Source organism: Heterocephalus glaber, unplaced genomic scaffold, assembly GCF_053883595.1.
Source record: "Heterocephalus glaber isolate CG9 unplaced genomic scaffold, H.glaber_assembly_v1.0 deba00001097, whole genome shotgun sequence".
In the NCBI taxonomy this organism is placed as follows: Eukaryota; Metazoa; Chordata; class Mammalia; order Rodentia; family Bathyergidae; genus Heterocephalus; species Heterocephalus glaber.
In genome coordinates, this window is record NW_028258191.1 from 645,338 (window position 1) to 666,965 (window position 21,628).

Below are 21,628 nucleotides of genomic sequence, written 5' to 3' on the forward strand. Positions count from 1 at the left end.
ACCAGTATCATTTATATAATCACCAGGAGTCCTGAGGCTGTACTCTTCCCTTCCGCAGGTGAAGGATTAGTATCTGCAGTTGTGGACACCACACCTTTGATTTAGCCAACAAATGTACTGACTCATGACGCCACAATTTTCTGAGTCCTTTCCAAAGTGCTCTATGTGAACACCCCTCTTACCATAAAGAAAACCATACACACACAAAATTGATGGGCCTAGACAATGATGAAATTCACTGTGTTACTGAAGTTCTTTGGGGAAACCAACCACACACACACACACACACACACACACACACTCACACGAAAAAGTCGCAGAGATAAGAGAAAAAAATCATTTCTTAAAGTAACATTGTCTATCCTCTAAGATTGGCTATTATGTATCATTGCATATAATTGTATATATACCAAAAGCTCTCTTAAAACTATTCTCTTATTAGTCTTGAAATTAATATAGAAAAAACAAATTGTTTTAGCTTAATAAAATTTGCCAAAATAATAATTCCTAGTTTACATGACTGGTAGTTAACATATGCAAGCAAAAAGTAGATAAACAAGCAATGAAACCAAGATTTCCTAAGAGGTATTTCTCATTCTAGTTAATGTGACATCTTTAAACAAACCATGTTCTGCAAATTTACTCTACACAATAAAGACAGGAAGTTCCAGGTGCTGACCTCAAGAAACACATACCAAGCATGACACAAAGCCATTCCAGAGTCTCCAGAATCTCCCCAGAGAGGAACTTCCAAACTTGAGGAGAATTTATAAAGAAAAATGTATAAGTGATACCAGAAGAGAGCAATAGCAAGAGCAAAGGGTTAAACGTTGAGGAAATACAAAGTTCTTGCTAAAACTGTTCATCAAAAAAAAAAGATTTTAGAGTAGGAGGCCACACCTCTGAGCACTGACCTCTTATGACTCAGGCAAATTTGAGTGCTGGGGATTTCTTTAGGACATTCAAACATTTCTTAGGAACAGGCTTGAATTTAGTCTCAGGTTCAACATTTACAAACTGTGGGGCTTTGGGTAAGATTTATCATACCTGAGTTTAATTCCTTCGTGTGTAAAATGAAGTTACCATGACCACCACATGATTCACAGAATCCTAATGGGGAAATGTGTTTGAATTTAGATCTGAAATGACTCCCCAAAATGCCCACAAAGTCATGGTTTTGTTCTCAGTCTGATGCTACTGAATAGTAGAAACCTTTGAGAGACTGCACCTCATGAGGTTTTGAGTTACTGAGAGTGTGCCTTGGAAGGAGACAGTAGGATGTAAGTCTTTTCTTCTCTTTTGTCCTGGCCATGGAGTAAACAGGTTTCTTCTGTCCTGTACACTTGCCATAATGTGTTGCCACAGGGTCAAAGGAATGGGCTAAAACCTTGTTAAATGTGAGCCCAAATAAACCTTTTTTCCTAATAAATTATCTCAGGTATTTTAATACAGTCATGCAAAGCTGACTAATATGAGATTTGCAGTCAACTATAAAATATAATAATACAACAGACTGTGTTATGTGGTATTAACTGTCTAAAGTAGAGACAAAATACCTTTGTTTAATAGTGGCAGAATTATAAAGGATACTGGAAAAAAGAAATGGGAATATATTATTTTACTACGTCACCACACTGTAATATTTCTTTTAGGCAGTCTAAATGGACTAGAAAGACATCTGAAGCAGAGTCTCTCTTGTCCAAATCACTCCTGGTCTGGTTTGGTTCAATTTATACATCTCCTTGATGGTGCTAAATGGAAATCTACTTTCTAAGTGCTACTTGCTCATCCAGAAATCTTTTGTCTCTTAAACAATAGCATGGAAGAGTGTACTACTTTAGAATAAGGCTTCCTTCTGTCCACAACTTAGAGTTTCCAAAAATAAAATACTGGCTCTGTTCATAAATCTATTTCAGAGGATTTGTGTAATTAGTCATTAGTCACAGCATGCTTATGGCACAAACTGACAGATTATCGCATCAGGTCATTATTTAAAAATGGCTTTTTGAGTTAGTACTTCTTTTCTTTTGATTTTATTCTATCTCATAAGCTTCTAGTAAAGTTAGTTTCCAGTTAGCTTCTGATGCTTGCAACCACAGAACCCCCAAATGATAATAATGAATTCAGCAAATACAGATACTTTATACAAACTTGGCTATTAAAGTAAAAGTAAAGTAAAATTCCTAAAAGTTTTAGATAGTGTTAAAAAGAGATTGTAAAGGGATTTAAAATGGTAGGGTAGAAGACTAGCAGCTTCTCCAGGATGTGAAATCAAGACACCTGGAAAACAACAACTTGATAAAGAAAAAAAAGAAGCAGATTTTCAGGAATCTGGAGGGAGCTGACAGGAAAAGTAGTGCAGAAAAAAAGAATGAAGCAGTCTGGAAAGCTGACCCAAGTAACCAGGGAGGGTGGACCTAAGGTAAGCCCAGAGAGGGTCAGCAGCTCTAGGATGAAAGTATGATCAGGCCAGCAGCTGTAGCCATAAGAAAAGCTCACAATTATTGTAAACAGCAAAAACAGCATGGGGTTTTAGCCTGAAAGTGATTCCTCCTGCACAGCAGCCTAAAGGTAGAAAATAAATCAGTATACAACCGGCCGTATTTGAGAGCGTTTAATCGGGAGCCATTTTGGGAAGGGTTAATTATTTAAGACTGAGTTATAGAACAAGTATACGTCAGGATTTCTGGTGTCTCACTACCACAGTGACTGAGCGAGAGATGGTCACGAGAAACAAGTTATAGAGAGGGTGTGAGCTGGACACAGACACTCCTGAGACATTTAAACTCAGGATAGAAGGACACAGGTCTCTGCCCTCTGTGGAGAGAAGCCAAGACGGTATTGTGTAGCTCCCAGAAGGAGATGGAGCTGAAAGTGCTGGCATTTAAGTCCAGTGATCTGCTTGAACCCTTGTCCCACTGCCTACATCCAGCACAGAACTCAGTGATCTGTTCACTTTACCGGTCTATCAATGTGAGCAAAGATATACCTCACCTTGGAAGGCTGCCAAAACCTGGGGCTTATGGATAGAGGGGTCTCCGGAACAGGATGGAGGCACCTCACAAACCCACAGGATACAAAGCTAGGTGGAGAAAGTCGTGACTCGGAACACAGAAACTGGGAGGTCCAGAGTACTACAGCCCTAGAGTGGAAACCATGCACTGACCACAACGAGTGGGAAAGGTGGGTAGGATGCAGTACTCACACACAAAAATATGAGTGTGGAAACTTAAGAGGTCTTAACAGTGACTCCCTACTCCTCTCCCATAGCTTATGTAACCCAATATTGAAGACCCTGGAAAGAAGTCACTCATTCAAAAACACAAAATTCTTTTTGGACCTATTTCTTTCTTTCTTCATTGGGGGGAGGAGTCTTTTCCTTTTATTGTTTTTTTAAAAAAAATTTTCTCCCCATTTCTTTATTTTGCTTTGTTCTTCTTCTTCTTGTTTCTTTTCTGTTACTTTTATCTACTTCTATTATTTTATTAATCTTATTTTTCTCACATCTTCCTTTTCTTTATTATTCAAATCTTCTTTCATTCTCCCATTCCTCACCCCTCCATATTTATGAATCTTTAGATATTTAGTTAACTCTATGCTACTATTCTTGAATTCTTTTCTGATTGTTAATAACAGTATAGTTATTGTATTTAGTACTATGTTTCAATATTTGGTCTGTCTTTTTGTCTATACTATAATTATAGATCCGTTTTCTCTGGTTAAGGGTGGTATAGTGGTAACTTTTATTGGTTCTTATGGTATGTCATCAAGCAGTCTGTCTTTGACTCTTATTACTGTTGCCGATTCCAGTGCTATTACAAGGGTAGCATAGTTGTTACTATCAATTGGTTTTTACTGTATACCGATATCGGGGTTATCTTTGTGTCATCAACACTGTGATTCATCCCCAAGCAGTGGGTGCTAGGCCAATTATACTGTACCTTCTCTTCCCAAATTAACAGAGGTGGCTGGATCTTGGGACAGAAGTAAAGGCCCATAGTCACCCATGCCCAGAGTTCATTATTGAAAAGCAGACACTAACTACAGAGATCTCTACATTAGCATCAAAGTCTTTCTACTATAAATGTGCTGCAAATCGTAGCACAAAAAGAGAGACAAAAAGAGATATGAGAAAACAGTGCAACAAAATGCCTCCAAAAACTCCCAACTCTTAACACAGCTGATCCATGGATCATCTATAGGGAGGAAATCAAAAGCCAAACAGCTGAATTATATGAAATGATAAAAGGAGACAACAAAAAGATCAGTAAGGTACCGGGCCAGCTCAAAGGTAATAAACAGATAATAGAGTTCATAAATAAAATGATCAGTGAACTTACAGAAGACACTAATAAAAAAAGCTATCTGAGGTGAACAAAACAATATGAAACATAAATGACCAGTGTAGCAAAGCAGTAGAGGCCATGAAAGGTACCAAAAAGAAATCCAACACATAACAAATTCCACTGAGAGCCAGGCACGGTGTCACATGCCTGAAATCCCTGCACTTGGGAGGCTAAGGCAGGAGGACTGCCATGAGTTCAAGGCCACCCTGGACTACAGATCAAGATGCTGTCTCAAAAAAAATATTCTATTCAGAGTATGGGCAGCAGAAATGACCAGTGTGAGGACAGAGTGACAGAACTGCAAGTTAGGTCTGCTGCAGGTCACCATACACAGTACCAACAGATACTCTAAAAACAAGAGAGCATGGAAAATGGATCCAACAGTTGCTAGATGACGGAAAGAAGATTAAATTAAGGTGAATTAGAATTAGTGAAAAATCAGAAGTAAAAATGGCATAAAAAATCTATTTACAGAAATAATAACAGAAAAATTTCCAAATATATGAAAAGAATTAAACACGCAGGTCAGTGAGGCATATACAAGCCCAACAGTCGTGATCAAAAAAGGACCTCTCCGAGCCAGGTGTGGTGGCGCCTGTCTGTAGTCCCAGCACCAGGAAGGCTGAGGCAGAGAATCGCCACGAGTTCAAGGCCAGCCTGGGGTACACAGTCAGTTCAGGGCCAGCCCGAGCTACAAAGCAAGGCCTTGTCTCAAAAACAAACAAACAAACAAACAAAAAGCAAAACACAACAAAAAAGGACCTCTCCATGACACATCATAGTCAAAACCTCCGAACTACAACACAAAGAATCTTACACATTTGATCTTAGCCAAAAGGCCGAGAATCAATACAAAGAATCTTATAATACACAGTGTAATAACTACTGTTATCCTCTTGCTTATGAAATTTGTTTTTTTATAAAATAGAAGAGCTATAGAAAAACAAATCACTTATAAAGATAAATGCATTAAAATTACAGCAGCAGATGCACATTAAAGGCCAGGAAAGCTTGGAAAGAAGAGTTTCAGCCCTAAAAGAAAACAACTTTCAACCCAGTTTGATATATCTTGGAAAAATTATCTTTCAAAATTGATGGAGAAATAAGGTCTTTCCATGATAAAGAGCACACTACGAAATTCATGACCACCAAACCAGCACTCTAAAAATTCTCCAGGATATCCTAGAAACAAAGCCAACAATGCCAAAAAGTCTAATGGAATGAATACACCAGGCATCATGAGCAGTTAGATAGCAAGGGGGAAAAAGGAATCAGCAACAGGAAAATAATGCAATGACAGGAATAAATCAATGTCTTTCAGTAATAATTCTCAACGTGAATAATTTTAACTCCCCAATCAAAAGACACAGATTGGCAGACTGGATCAAAAAACCAAACTCAACAGTATGCTATATACAATAAACACATGTAATCAAAGAAAATTCACAGACTAAAAATCACAAAATGGAAAATATTCCATGCAATGGGAGCTCAAAAACAAGTGGTTTTCCTACCTGAGGCAAAACCAGAAAGGTCACTCACATTGGATAAGGGAACAATTCAACAGGATAAAACAACTGCAGAGGAGGGAGGGGAGGGGTGATTCACCAGGGAAGCGATGCGGCTGCCGGCTGCCAGAGGAGCCTCCGGGGCAGAAGCTGCACTTGTTAGTGCTGGGGGAGGAGGGAGTTGGGGGATGCCAACACCAACAGCCGGGGACGCCAAGGATGGGGGGGGGGGCGCCAGGATCAGGCTCCAACCCCCAGCCGAGGGATGAGGGGAGCGTGGGCGCCAAGGAGTCACGGATCGGATTCCTCAGCTACACGGAGGCACTGAAGAATGTTACAGATGTAGAGTTGAAGCGACTTAAAGATGCCTCCAGGAGGACCTGTAGGCTCTCATATTACACGGGCCAGCACTGCTTCATCAGGGAAGTGCTTGGGGATGGAGTGCCTCCACAAGGTGCTGAGGTGATTCACAGTCCTTTTGGTGGAACATCCAAAGGGCTGCACTTCAATAACGTAATAGTTGGATTTGTCCTCCTTACAAGAGACAAAGATGAAGAAAAAGCAAAATATATTTTTAGTCTTTTTTCAAGTGAATTTGGGAGCTATATTATACGAGAAGAAATGGAAAGGATACTCCATGTGGTGGTTGGTAAAATCCCAGATACACTCAGAAAGTGTTTCTCAGAGGGTGAAACGATAAACTATGAAAAGTTTAGAAATTGGCTACTTCTCAACAAAGATGCTTTTACCTTCTCCCGCTGGCTACTATCTGGAGGTGTCTATGTTGCCCTCACTGATGATAGTGATGCTCCCACAACTCTGGCTGGAGCCACACATTTGGAGGAGTCTGACATCACTGACTTGCAGAAACACTATTGGTTGCTGAAGGCTCAGTCCTGTACCGGATGGTGTGGCTTAGAGGCCTTTGGCCCACTTGTCTCACCACCTAGACATCTATCCCTAAGTGAAGGCTTGTGTAGGGCTTTTGAAGAAAATCATGATAATCACATAGATTTTAAGGAGATATCTTGTGGGTTATCAGCCTGTTGCAGGGGGCCCTCGGCTGGAAGACAGAAATTTTGCTTCAAGGTATTTGATGTTGACCACGAAGGCATTCTCTCCAGGGTTGAACTGAGAGACAGGGTGGTTGCATTTCTGGAGGTCTGGAAGGACAGCCATACTGATGATATCCCTGAATTACATATGGATCTCTCTGACATTGCAGAAGGCATACTGAGTCCACATGACATCACAAAGATGGGGCATTTCACGTTGGAAGACTATCAGATCTGGAGGGTGAAAAATGTTCTTGCCAGTGAATTTTTGAATCTCCTCTTCCAAGTATGTCTCATAGTTCTGGGCTTAAGACCAGCTACTCCAGAAGAAGAAGGACAGATTATTAGAGGATGGTTAGAACGAGAAAGCAGGTATGGTCTGCAGCCAGAAGACAATTGGTTTATCATCTCCATGCAGTGGTGGCAACAATGGAAAGAATACGTCAAATATGGTGCCAACCCTGTTGTAATTGAGCCATCGTCTGTTCTGAATGGAGGAAAATTTTCATTTGGAACAACAGCAGTACATCTTATGGAGCAGACTGAAGACAGAAATGGAAGCAACTTCAGTTATGTGAATACCACAGAGGAGAAATCTTCAGACAACATTTCTACTGCATCTGAAACTTCGGAAACTGCTGGCAGCGGAGCCAATGGGAATATTCTATTGCACCTTAATCCTCAAAAGCCAGGAGCTACTGATAACCAGCCATTAGTAACTCAAGAACCAGTAAAGGCTACATCATTAACACTAGAAGGAGGACGATTAAAATGAACTGCACAGCTAATCCATGGGAGAGATTATGAAATGGTCCCAGAACCTGTATGGAGAGCACTTTATCATTGGTGTGGAGCAAACCCGGCCCTGCCCTGGCCAGTGATCAAAAGCAAAACAGACATTCCACAGCTGGAATTATTTCCTCGGTGTCTTCCCTTCCCGAGACAGCAACCTGCGACTCGGACACAGCAGTCTAGCACATGGGTGAATATGGGCGTGATGAGCCTGAGAATGTTTGCTCAGCATTTACTAAGAGGAAATGTACCTTCTCCACTCCTTTAAAGTGAGTGTTAGCCTGTACGGGCTGCTTTAGTAGAATGCAGACCATCAAGGAAATTCATGAGTATCTGTCTCAAAGGCTGTGCATCAAAGAGGAAGATTTGCTCCTGTGGCTATATAATAGTGAGAATTACCTTACTTTTCTGGATGATGAAGATCATAGATTGGAATATTTAAAAATTCAGGATGAAGGGCTGGGGGTTTAGCTCAGTGGTTCCAGCGCCTGCCTCACAAGTGCAAGGACCCGAGTTCAATCCCCGGTACCAAAACAAAAAAAAATTCAGGATGAATGGCACCTGGTAAATGAAGTACAAAACAAAGATATGAGTTGGCCTGAAGAGATGTCCTTTATAGCAAACAGTAGTAAAATAGACAGACATAAGATTCCCACAGGAAAGGGAGCCACAGGTCTAAGTAACCTGGGAAATACATGCTTCATGAACTCAAGCATCCAGTGTATTAGTAACACAGCCACTGACACAGTATTTTATCTCAGGGAGACATCTTTATGAACTCAACAGGACAAATCCCATTGGTATAAAGGGACATATGGCTAAATGCTATGGTGATTTAGTGCAGGAACTTTGGAGTGGAACTCAGAAGAATGTTGCCCCATTAAAGCTTCGGTGGACCATAGCAAAATATGCTTCCAGATTTAATGGGTTCCAACAACAAGACTCCCAAGAATTTTTTTTTTTTTGGTACCAGGGATTGAACTAGGGACTTTGTGCTTGCTTGCAAGGCAGGCGGCGGAACCACTGAGCTAAATCCCCAGCCCTTCCCAAGAACTTTTGGCTTTCCTTTTGGATGGTCTTCATGAAGATATCAACCAAGTCCATGAGAAGTCATACGTGGAAATGAAGGACAGTGATGGCCAACAAAACTGGGAAGTAGCTGCAGAGCCCTGGGACAACCATTTGAGAAGAAATAGATCAACTGTTATGGATTTGTTCCATGGACAGCTAAGATGCCAAGTCAAATGCAAGGCGTGTGGGCATGTAAGTGTATGATTTGACCCTTTCAATTTTTTGTCATTGCCATTACCAATGGACAGTTATATGCACTTAGAAATAACCGTAATCCTGCTGGATGGTACTACCTCCATACAATATGGGCTAAGACTGAATATGGATGAAAAGTATACAGTTTTTTAAAAAAACAGCTGAGTGATCTCTGTGGGCATAAATCAGAACAAAGCCATCTTGCAGAAGTACATGGTTCCAACATAAAGAACTTCCCTCAGGACAACCAGACAGTACGACTCTCAGTGAGTGGATTTTTGTGTGCATTTGAAATTCCTATGCCAGCATCTCCTATTTCATCTTCTAGTCCTATACAGTTTTCTCCTCTTCCCCATCTACAAATGGAACGTTCTCTCTAACTACCAATGGGGACATGCCTTGACCACTATTCTTCCCTAATGGAATGCCAAACACTGTTGTGCCATGTGGAGCTGAAAAGAACTTCACTAATGGAATAATGAATGGTCATGTGTCATCTCTTCCTGACAACCCCTTTACAGGCTACATCATGAGGACAAAACTGTATTTCCTGTCATCGCAGAAAAATTGGCCTAGCCTCTTTGGAATGCCATTGATTGTTCCATGAACTTTGCATACCCGGAAAAAAGATCTTTATGATGCAGCCTGGATTCAGGTATCTCAACTAGCCAGCACACTGCCACCTCAGGAAGCTAGTAATCATGCTCAGGATTGTGATGACAGTACGAGCTATCAATATCCATTTACCCTGCAAGTTGTGGAGAAAGACAGGACTCCTGTGCTTGGTGCCCATGGTACAGATTTTGTCGAGGCTGTAAAACTGACTGTGGGGAAGACAGCGCTCTCACTGGAAATGCCTACATTGCTGTCCACTGGGAGCCCACAGCTCTTCACCTCCGTTATCAAACATCACAGGGAAGAATCGTAGTTGAACATGACAGTGTGGAGCAGAGTCGATGAGCGCAAGCTGAGCCTATCAGCCTGGCCAGCTGTCTCCGTGCTTTCACCAGTGAGGAAAAACTAAGAGAAAATGAGATGCACTACTGTTCAAAGTGTAAGACTCACTGCTTGGCAACCAAGAAGCTGGATCTCTGGAGGCTTCCTCCTATCCTGGTGGAGATCACAAGCAGCACAGCTAAGCTAGCACAGTACATGGAGGACGTGAAGAAGAACCACAGCATCATTTTGTCTGCACCAAACCCAGAAGGAAAAAATCAAAGAAGAGCTTGAAGATATGAACAAAGAAATCAAGAAAACTGCTAACAAAATTCGGGCCAAGTTAAAATCCATTGAGCAAAGCTTTGATCAGGATGAGAGTGGGAACCAGACCTCCGTGGACCTTCGCACCCGCAACACGCAGCATTCCGTGCTGTCCGGGAAGTTCGTGGAGGTCATGACAGAGTACAACGAAGCCCAGACTCTGTTTCGGGAGTAGAGCGAAGGACGCATCCAGGGCCAGCTTGAGATCACCGGAAGGACCATCACGTACGCAGAGCTGGAGGAGATGTTCATTATTATTTGTGTAATTATTTTGCTTGTGATCCTTGGAGTTATCCTTGCAGCAACGTTGTCAGAGCAACCACGTCCCAGAGCTGTCACCCCTAGTCGCAGACCACGCCCCCGCAGCTTCGGTGGCCAGGCGCAGTGTTTCCCTGCTGCTGGAGCCTGGCTGGGCGTCTGGGGTGCGGACCCAGGTCCCACATGCTGAGCCCCCAACGCCAGCCCCAGGAGCCCCTCGGCAGCCCAGATATCGGGAGTGACTGACGATTTCAATTCAAGAAACTGTCCATTGTTAAAAGCTTGCATGCATAATTAGGGCTCTGCTGTGAGCCTGTGAGATGGAGGCAGGTCCAGCAGCAGCTCACACCTGCTAATTAAAAGATGTTTTGTATTACGTGTCATCGTGTGTATGCCCTGCTTGCGGAAATAATTCTTACCACCACAGAGCTGTTTTGTACAATATCTATAATTTTAAATGTTTATAAATTCATTGTTTAATATATTGACACATTCACTCCAAAAGAACCCAATTGCAAACATATATGCACTAAACACCAGTACACTCAAGTTTATAAAACAAACACTACTTAACATAAAAGATCACATAAACATCAGCACAATTATAGTGTGGTTCCTCAAAATCCCTCTATCTCAAATAGATCAACTGGACAAAATAAAGAAGGCGTTGGACCACATCTTTCAACAAATGGACTTAACAGATATCTGCAGAGTGTTCCACTCAAGTGTTCCACTCAATACACATTCTTCTCAGCATCACCTGCAACTTTCTCTAAAATGGACCACATACTAGCCCATAATGCATGCTCAAGTAAATACAAAAGTATCAAAATTACCCCATGTAAATTATCATATTATAGTGCAATAAAACTAGAAATCAATGACAAAAGAAACCACAGAAATTATGCAAACACATGGAAAATATACAATACACTATGAATAATCAATGAGTCATAGACGATATCAAGGAAGAAATCAGAAAGTTCCTAAAAATCAAATAATAATGCCAGTACAACATATCAGAACCTATGTGACACAATGAAAGTAATCTTAAGACTAAAATTTATTGCTGTGCAATAAAACAGAGCTAGCATAATAACCTAATGACATACCTCAGTGTCCTAGAAAAACAAGAATGATCCAAATCCAAGGCTAATTTAAGGAAAGAAATGATAAAGGTAATAGAAAGAATTAATGAAATTGAGACTAAAAAAAGTAAAAAGAAACAATGAGGAGCTGGTTCTTCAAAAGAATAAAGAAAACAAACAAATCCTTCATAACCTTCTAAAAAAAGGAAAGAGACCCAAATCAATGCAATTAGAAATGAAAAATGCAAAATCACAACAGACACTGCTGAAATCCAGATTATAAGTAACTACTCTGAAAATACGTACTCCGATAAGTTGGAGAATTCAGAAGAAATGGACAGATTCCTAGATATATGAGTGTGATGGCTGATTGATTGTGTCGACTTGATTAAATAACACTCAACTAAATTGGCTCAGCATAGTTCTGGGTGTGGAAGACCAACCCTAGGGTGGATTATTGCCAGAATGCTATAAAAGGGAAACCATGAAGGAAGGATTGCTTCTGTTTCCTTCAGAAGAGCTTCAGTCTTTGCTTTACTTGGGATGTCATCTCCTGGCTTTCAGCACAGACTCTTCAGCCTTCTAGTGAAGATCCTTTGGCCGCCTGATACAGACTTACACAGGACACTACACGGTGCTTGAGGCCTTCGACTGGATCCTTTGGATCCCCAGTGCACAGACTGACCTTCTGCACTCTCCATGTCCAACTCTGTGGGCAGCCATCATAAACCAATCTATAAATTTTTATATATCTGTATATCTTGTATTATATCTGTTTCTCTAGTAAACACTGACTGATACAATGAGTTTCCAAAACTGAGCCAAGAAGATATAAAATCCTGAAAAATCTATTAATAGGCAATGAAACTGAAGCAATAATAACAAACCTACCAATTAATAAAAGCACAGGTCCAGAAGGATTCACTGATGCATTCTATAAAACTTCAGGTAAGATCTGATGCTAGTGTTCTTCAAACTCTTTTTTTTTTTTTTTTTTTTGGTACTGGGGATCGAACTCAGGTCCTTGCGCTTGTGCAGCAGGCGCCGAAACCACTGAGCTAAATCCCTGGCCCTCTTCAAACTCTTTAATGAAATTGAAAGGGAAGGGGTACTCCCCAAGTCATTCCTGGAAGCTAGCATCACCCTGATTCAAAGAACAGACAAGGACCCAAGTAAAAAAGAAAACTACAGGCCAGCCTGTTTAATGAACATAGATGCAAAAATCTTCAAAAAGATCCTGGCAAAAAGAATGAAATAAATCATCAAAAAGATAAAGGTCGTGATCAAGTAGGCTTCAGCCCAGGGATACAAGGATGGTTTGACATATGGAAATAAGTAAATATAAAACATCACATAAGAAGGGGAAGAAGAAAGGACAAAAATCAAATGCTTATCTCAATAGATGCCAAAAAAAGCCTTTGACAAAATCTAACATCTTTCACGATTAAAAAAACATAAAAGGGCCAGGGATTTAGCTCAGTGGTGCCACTGCTTGCCTTGCAAGCGCAAGTCCCAAGGTCCCAAGTTCAATCCCTGATACAGGAAAAAAAGAAAAAGAAAATATAGAAAGACTTTATCTTAATCTGATAAACGCCTGACAAACCCACTGCCAACATCATATTTCATATTACAGGTAAATAGGGAAAAGCTGAAAATTTTCCCTCTAAAATCAGGAAGAAGCCAAGAAAGTCCACTATCAGAATTCCTATTCAATATTGTACTCAAAACATTAACCAGAGCAATTAGGAGAAAGAAATAGAAAGGATATGTTTAGGAAAGGAAGAAATCAAATGATCCTTATTTGTAAATGGCATGATCCTTTACATAAAAGAACCCCCCAAATTTTCACAGTATGTTTTCTAGAATTAATAACTAAATTCAGTAGTGTGGCAGGATATAAAATCAACACACAAAAACTCAATTTCATTCCTGTACCTCAATAATGAACTCACAGAAAGAAATTAGGAAAACAATACCATTCCATCAAGAAAAATTAAATACTTAGGAATTAACTTAACCAAAGAAGTAAAAGCCCTCTACAATGAAAACTGCAAAACTGTGAAAAAGGATATTGAAGAACATATCAGAAAATGCACAGATATCCTGTTCCTGGATAGGCACAACCAATATTGTCAAAATGGCCATACATCCAAAACTGATGTAACAAATTTAACAAAATCGCCACCAAAATACCAATAGCATTCCCCACAGAAGTAAAGAAAACAATGCTAAAATTCATATGGAACCAGAAGATACACAGAATAGTAAAAGCAATTCTGGACAACAAGAGCAAGGCAGGAAGTATCACAATCCCAGACTTCAATGATACAAATGATAAAAGCAGAAAGGTACTGGAAACAAAACAGTCATAGAGATCAATGGAACGGAACAGAAGACACAGAAACAATTCCATGCACTTTCAGCTATCTAATCTTTGCAAAGGGGCCAATAAAGGGGCTGGAGAAAAGACAGCCTCTTTAATAAATGGTGGTGGGAAAACTGGCTGTCCGAAAACAGAAGATGGAATCTAGACCCATGTCTCTCACCATTTACTGAACTAAAATAAAAATGAATCAAAGATCTAAATATTGAAACAGAAACACTTAATCTTCTAAAAAAATGGTAAAATTCCCAAAGATATAGGCATAGGCAGAATCCTAACTGCACAAGAAATAATACCAACAATCAACAAATGGAATTATATCAAGTTTAAAAGCTTCTGTACAGCAAAGGAAACAACCAACAGGGTGAAGAGGCAACCCACAGAATGAGAAAAAATTTTTGCCAAGAGGACTAATATTGAGAATATATTAAAAAACCCAAGAAAATTAGCTCCCCAATAAAAAACCCAATCAAAAAAATGAGCTAGTTAAATGAATACATGAAAAAGTATTCAATATCTCTGGTAATTAGAGAAATGCAAATTAAAACAACACTGAGATTCTACCTTACTCCAGAAAGAATGACTATCAGCAAGAAATCAAATAGTAATAAATGCTAGTGAGGCTGTGGGGAAAAAGGAACCCTTCTACATTGTCAGTGGGAAAGTAAACTAGTATAACCACTATGGAAATCATTATGGAAATTCCTCAAAAAACTAAAACTTGAAATTCCACTCAACCCAGCTAGTTCCCTACTAGGTATCTTTCCTAAAGAATTAAAGACATAATATTACAGGGGTACATGCATACCCACGTATAACAGCACAACTCATAATAGGAAGCAGCCTATACGTCCATGAACAGATGAAAGGATGAAGAAACTGTGGTATAGTATTTATAAACAATGGAATACTACTCTGCCGTAAAGAAGGATAAATTCGAGACATTTGTAGGAAAATGGATGCACTTTGAAAACATAATTTTAAGTGAAGTAAATCAGACATATTTTAAATATTACATGGTTTCTCTTACATGAGAAATCTGAAGTATAAATAACTTAAAGAGCAAAATAAAAGACAGATAATAGGAAATAGGGAGATAGATCTTTTGTGAAAGGGAAGGAGATCAAAAGATGGAGGGGAGAGGAGGGTAAGTTAAACAAATTAAGATGTGTTATTGGGCCAGGGATTTAGCCCAGTGGTTCTGCCACCTGCCTCACAAGCACAAGGTCCTGAGTTCGATCCCCAATACCATCCCCCCAAAAAAGATGTGTTATGTACATATATCACCTGCCCATGGTGAATATAATGACTATGTCTGCAAACGTGACTCATATAAATAAAAAGTAACAGAAAGAAAATGACTCTTTGAATATCTTTTGTGTGCCAGTTCTGTACCATGCATTGTGTAGGAGTTTAAAACACCTCTAAGCAGTGAATCATTCACTGTACAGTTGTTTTTGGTTTTTTTTTGGTACCGGGGATCAAACTCGGGACCTTGAGCTTTCAAGGCAGGCAGCAGAACCACTGGGCTAAATCCCCAGCCCTTGTACAACTGTTAACTTTATATGAATTTCACCTCAAAATGAAAAATGAAAAAAATCTGTAAAACTAGTGTCTCCCAAAATGTGAATGGTAATAATCTGATGTGGATGTTAAGACTTCACTCATCCAACAGACATTTCCTGAGCATGCATTTCACTCTTGGCATTCACATAATGCCAAGCAGTGTTCAAATGATGCAAAGCATTGTAAGGTAATATGCTGAGTTGTGTTCTATACTACAAATCCATGCCGGGAATTAAGCGAGAGGAGGTAAGTGCCAGTTTCTTGAGGAGGGAGAACTATTCTCAGAATATTATTACTATAACACAAGAAAGAAACCTCTAGATAGAAAGAATGAAAATCAGCAACAAAGTGGCCCTAACGTGGCTTGGATGCTGGACGGCTAGGAGTGCTCTCTGGTTTTAATGCTCTTCTTATGCTGCTATAAAAACCGCTACCTAGAGTTCAACAAGACATTTAATGCTTATTCACAAGCTACAGAAACACGAATGGTATGGTAGTTAAATGGATCCCCAAGGGCCTCAATAATTACAGGCTGCCTAGAAATGCATCAAACTCCACACAGAAGGATGCTATGTAGTACTATGCTGCTGGCTCCAAAATGTGTCCTGTCGAAATGGTCATTATAAAAAATTTGACTGAAGACATGAATGATATTGGTGATCAAATTGAGGGCTGACCATGAGCACATAAGATAATAGATGAAAAATCTATAACAGAATTTTCTGGTTGAAATGATGGTCAGATCAGACAAGATGAAATTTAATATAGATAAATGAACTTGTTTCTGGGAAAACAAAAAATCTACTAAGTATAGTCATTAGAGGTATAACTTAAAAGCAGTACAGACGTTCATGACAAAGAAATCATGGTGGGCCAGGGATTTAGCTCAGTGGCACCTCATTTGCCTCAAAAAGCAAACGGTACTGAGTTCAATCTCTCAGTAACCCCCTCCAAATTTTTTGACTATATTTTGACTATAATATAAAATGTAAATATAATATATAATTTATAATATTAATATATAATAATATAATGTATAATTTTTAATATTTTGACTATAAAATTTATATTAATCTCTTCCCACAATAGGCACTCCATGTTAGAAGGGACCCTGTTTTCAACCATGACAGCCTTTGAAAGAGAAAATCTAGGCAGTGCGGGGCTTTTCAGGGTCATTTGAAGAAACCAGTTATGCACCATTTGGAGAAGAAAGCACACAGTAGCCAAGTACCAATATTGAAAAGCTACCAGATTAAAAATTTGGAAGAATGAAAGTCCAATGGACTCCAGTTTTACCTGTATTTGAGAAAGATTATTCTGAAAAATGTGTAAAAATGGAATGTGCTTTCATAAGTTACAAGTCCCCAGAGGGGTTATAATTGCTCCTAAATGATGCTTTGTATGGAACACTGATAACCAGATGTAGGATTAGACTTTCTAATATCCTTTTCATACTGAGTTTAAGTAATTCAAACAGATGAAGAAATTTTTAAAAGTACGTATACTGACGTTATAGGAAGGTCTGCGGACGCCGTACCACGATCGCGAGTCAGGCGGACCACCCTGAATCAGCCGACGCCCCGGCAGCAATCCACTGGACACACCACCCCCTCGCCCCTCTCCTCTGTACAAACACCTGGTTCCACACTACAAAGACGCAGAGGACGCCGGACCACCAGAACACGGTACTGGGTAAGTTGGAGTCATCTTCACCTCCCATCAGGACTGGGACTATCTTTAGGGGAAGGGCAGCTGGAACGTGCAGTACAACTCTGTAGAGTTCAACTCTACAGGAGGACAGGGCGCTCAACTTGGGACTTGCAGCCAGAAATCTGCCTGAATCTCACGGGTCTGCGACTAGCTTGCTGAGTCTCATTGACTTATATCTGCACACTGCTACCCACGCTGTCTATTGTGACAGCAGAGACATACCCTGGAAGAGGCCCTTCATCTTCACTGTTATTTTTTATTCCCAAAATTAGTATTATTAGTTTGGTTTTTTTCTCTTTTCTTTTCCTTTGCTCTTCTTATCTTTAATTGTTTTCCCTGCTCTTTGCAAATATTTGTTTTTCTCTCCTTTTTTTCTTTTCTTTTCTTCTTTCTTTTCTCTTTCCTTTCTGTCTTACACTCACTCTCTTGCTCCCCCACACTGTTCATCTTCCCTTTTTGTCCCTGTTTTGGTCCTCATTCAGAGTTCTTCTTTATTTTCCTATTATTCTCTTTTTCCTTCTCACCTGTGTCCTCTGGCCACACCACTAACCTTCCCCTATCCTTCTTCCCATCTGTCCCTCCCTCCCCAGCCCCTTCTAACTCCCCACTCAAAGGGTAAAGTTGTTATATTGAGAGTTTATTCACTATATGTTGGGTTGGTCCCTGATCTTGATTTAATTCACACAGCTAAAGGTGATAGATTAATAACTACCACAAAATCTCATTTTCGAAGATGTACTTGATGCAATGGTGTTGCTGATTGTATCACTTGGGCTAAGGTGTTGGTATTGATCTAGTCAATGAACCTTCCTAGTATAAGGAAAATAAGATAGCCTTAGAGCCATTAGAGACTCAAAACTTAAAGACCAGCTATATCTGGAAGACACCTCTGAGAAGCAATCATTCCATAAGGGTTCTAGTTACAAGCAAGAAAGATACCTACAATAAGCAATTTCAAACTATCAACTCAGGAGTTAAGCCAAGGACAGTACCAAAAACAAAAATGAGAAGACATTTAAGCAGGGCACAAACTCAGACTTCCAACCCACCAAGGGTAAATCCTGGGGGAAATGAGATGGAAAAGTCCCATAACCAACCACCTGGATACCCTGAACTGATAGCACAGGAAGTAACAAAACAGATAAATGAAGCTCTAGAAAAATTCAAAGCAGAGATAAACTCCCAGATATCTACAGAGATGGGGAGCAGAGTGAAAGACATGATTAGAGGATCTAGAACAGAAACAGATAAAAAAAATAGATGAGCTCGGCAACATGCTGGAAGCCATGAATACCCAGCATAAGAAAGAAATGGAAACCATGATCGCCCAACATAAGAAAGAAATGGAATACATCCATAAAACAGATTCAAACAGATATTCAGGAGATCAAAAACTCCACTGAAAGTACCCACAGCAGATTAAGGGAATCTGAAGATAGAATATCAGATATAGAAGACAGCATCACGGTTAGAGGCCAAGAAAATAGAGATTTCTTAAAAATAGTAAGGGACCACGAGAAATCAATCCAACAACTGCTAGACGATGCAAAGAAGAATAACATAAGACTGATAGGAGTCCATGAAAAAAACAGGAGAAAGCACAATTGACCTAAAAAAACTGTTCACAGAAGTAATAGTGGAAAACTTCCCAGACAGAGGTAGAGAACTGCACATACAGATAAGTGAGGCATATAGAACTCCAACTAGCCATGACTAAAAAACATCTACATCTACACATATAATAGTCAAGATCCCAGAAACCCAACAGAAAAACAAAATCCTACAAGCAGTTAGAGAAAAGAAACAAATCACCTACAAAGGAAAGCCCATCAGAATCACAGCAGACTTCTCAACACAAACCCTCAAATCAAGGAGAGCCTGGAGCGAAGTGTTTCAAGCCCTAAAAGAAAATAACTTCCAACCTAGACTGCTGTATTCTGCAAAATTATCTTTCAAAATCGATGGGGAAATTAGATACTTCCACAACAAAGAACACCTGAGAAATGTCATGAGCACCAAACCAGCACTACAAGCAATTCTAAACAATATCCTAGAAAAAAGCAATGAAGATCACAACTCCATGAGGCTCAACAGAGGGAAGCCACCAGGCAAGGTAAGACACTAAAGGGAAAGGGGGAAAAAATAAGAAATAAAAGAGCCAACAAAAGTAAAACATCACGACAAGGATAAATCAATATCTATCAATTATAACCCTCAATGTTAATGCCCTCAATTCAGCAATCAAAAGAAACAGACTGGCAGAATGGATTAAAAAGGAAAATGCAACAATATGCTGTATACAAGAAACACACCTAACTCAAAAAGAAACTCATAGACTGAAAGTAAAAGGATGGAAAACAGTTCTCCATGCCACAGGAACCCAGAAGGAAGCAGGCGTAGCAATCTTATTTGCAGACAAAGTAGATTTCAAACCAAAACTAATTAAGAGAGACAAAGATGGCCACGACATCCTTGTGAAGGGAACAATCCAAGAGGAAGAGATGACAATCCTAAATATATATGCACCAAATACAAATGCCCCCAACTGTACAAAACAACTATTAATAGACATGAAAAACCAAATAAACACTAACACAATTGTAGTGGGGGACCTCAATACCCCACTATCACAAATACACAGATCATCTAGACAAAAAGTTAGCAAGGAAATTTTAGAACTGAACCAAGCTATTGAACAAATGGACTTAATAGATGTTTACAGAGTGTTCCACCCCACAAAATCAGAATACACATTCTTTTTGGCTGCACACAGGTCATTCTCCAGAATAGACCACATGCTAGCTCATAGGACATGTCTAAGCAAATGTAAAAGAATTGAAGTTACCCCCTGTATATTATCAGACCATAGTGCAATAAAATATCAATAACATAAGAAACCGCAAAACCCCAACAAACACATGGAAACTGAATAACACCCTCTTGAATTAACAATGGGTCACAGAAGTAATTAAAGAAGAAATTAAACAGTTTCGACAAGTAAATGAAAATGCCAGTACAACATACAGGAATCTATGGGACACAATGAAAGCAGTTCTATGCGGGAAATTCATAGCAGTGAATGCCCATATTAGGAAAACAGAGAAAAAGGAGATAAATAACCTAAAACAGAACCTCAAGCTCCTAGAAAAAGAAGAGGATAACGAATCCAAAGCTCGTACAAGAGAGGAAATTATAAAGATCAGGGCAGAAATCAATGCAATGATTGAGACTAAGAGAACAATACAAAAAAATCAATGAATCAGAGTTGGTTTTTTTTTTTTTGGTACCAGGGATTGAACTCGGGTCCTTGTGCTTGCACACCAGGCAGCGAAACCACTGAGCTAAATCCCCAACCCAAGAGTTGGTTTTTTTGAAAGAATAAATAAAATCGATAAACCTCTAGCCAACCTTACCCAAAAAAGGAAAGAAAAGGCACAAATACATGCAATTAAGAATGAAAAAGGTGAAGTCACAACAGTTCCAACAGAAATCCAGAGGATCATCAATACCTATTTTGAGAACCTCTACTCCAATAAAATGGAAAACACAGAAGAAATGGGCAGAAGAAGATACAGAAATTCTAAACACCCCAATCACAATGGGTGAAATTGAAAATGTAATAAAATATTTACCAACAAAGAAAAGCCCAGGTCTGGATGGCTTCACTGCTGAATTTTACAAGACCTTTAAAGAAGAACTAATGCCATTACTCTTTCAACTCATCAAGGAAATTGAAAGGGAAGCAATACTTCCAAATTCATTCCTGGAAGCAAGTGTTACTTTGATTCCAAAACCAGGGAAAGACCCAACCCAAAAAGAGAACTACAGGCCAATCTTCCTAATGAACATAGATGCAAAAATCCTCAATAAGATACTGGCAAACAGAATACAGAGGGTCATCAAGAAGATCACACACCCTGACCAAGTCGGATTTATCCCAGGGATGCAAGGATGGTTCAACATTCATAAATCAATAAATGTAATAGACCATATTAACAGAGTCAAGGACAAAAACCATATGATCATCTCAACAGATGCAGAAAAGGCATTTGACAAAATCCAGCACCCATTCATGATAAAAACCCTACAGAAAATTGGAATAGAAGTTCTTTCTCTTAACCTGATTAAGGCTATCTATGAAAAACCAACAGCCAATATCATACTAAGTGGTCAAAAACTGAAAACTTTCATGCTAAAATCAGGAACAAGACAAGGATGCCCACTATCACCACTCCTGTTCAATATAGTTCTGGAAACATTAGCCACAGCAATTAGAAAAGAGAAAGAAATAAAAGGAATAAAGATAGGAAAAGAAGAAGTTAAACTGTCATTATTTGCTAACGATGCGATACTTTACATAGAAGACCCAAAAAACTCCACCAGAAGACTTCTAGAT

At 39.4% G+C, this 21,628-nt stretch overlaps 1 protein-coding gene and 2 pseudogenes across 10 annotated transcripts in view; 2 read left to right on the forward strand and 1 right to left on the reverse strand.

Annotated features, from left to right (window-relative positions):
- Positions 1-21,628, reverse strand: part of Cacnb4 (calcium voltage-gated channel auxiliary subunit beta 4) — a 305,695-nt gene that overhangs the window by 110,281 nt on the left and 173,786 nt on the right. The gene's annotated exons all lie outside the window — the stretch shown is intronic.
- Positions 6,074-8,207, forward strand: LOC147828417 (ubiquitin carboxyl-terminal hydrolase 32 pseudogene; annotated as a pseudogene).
- Positions 8,256-10,197, forward strand: LOC110346752 (ubiquitin carboxyl-terminal hydrolase 32 pseudogene; annotated as a pseudogene).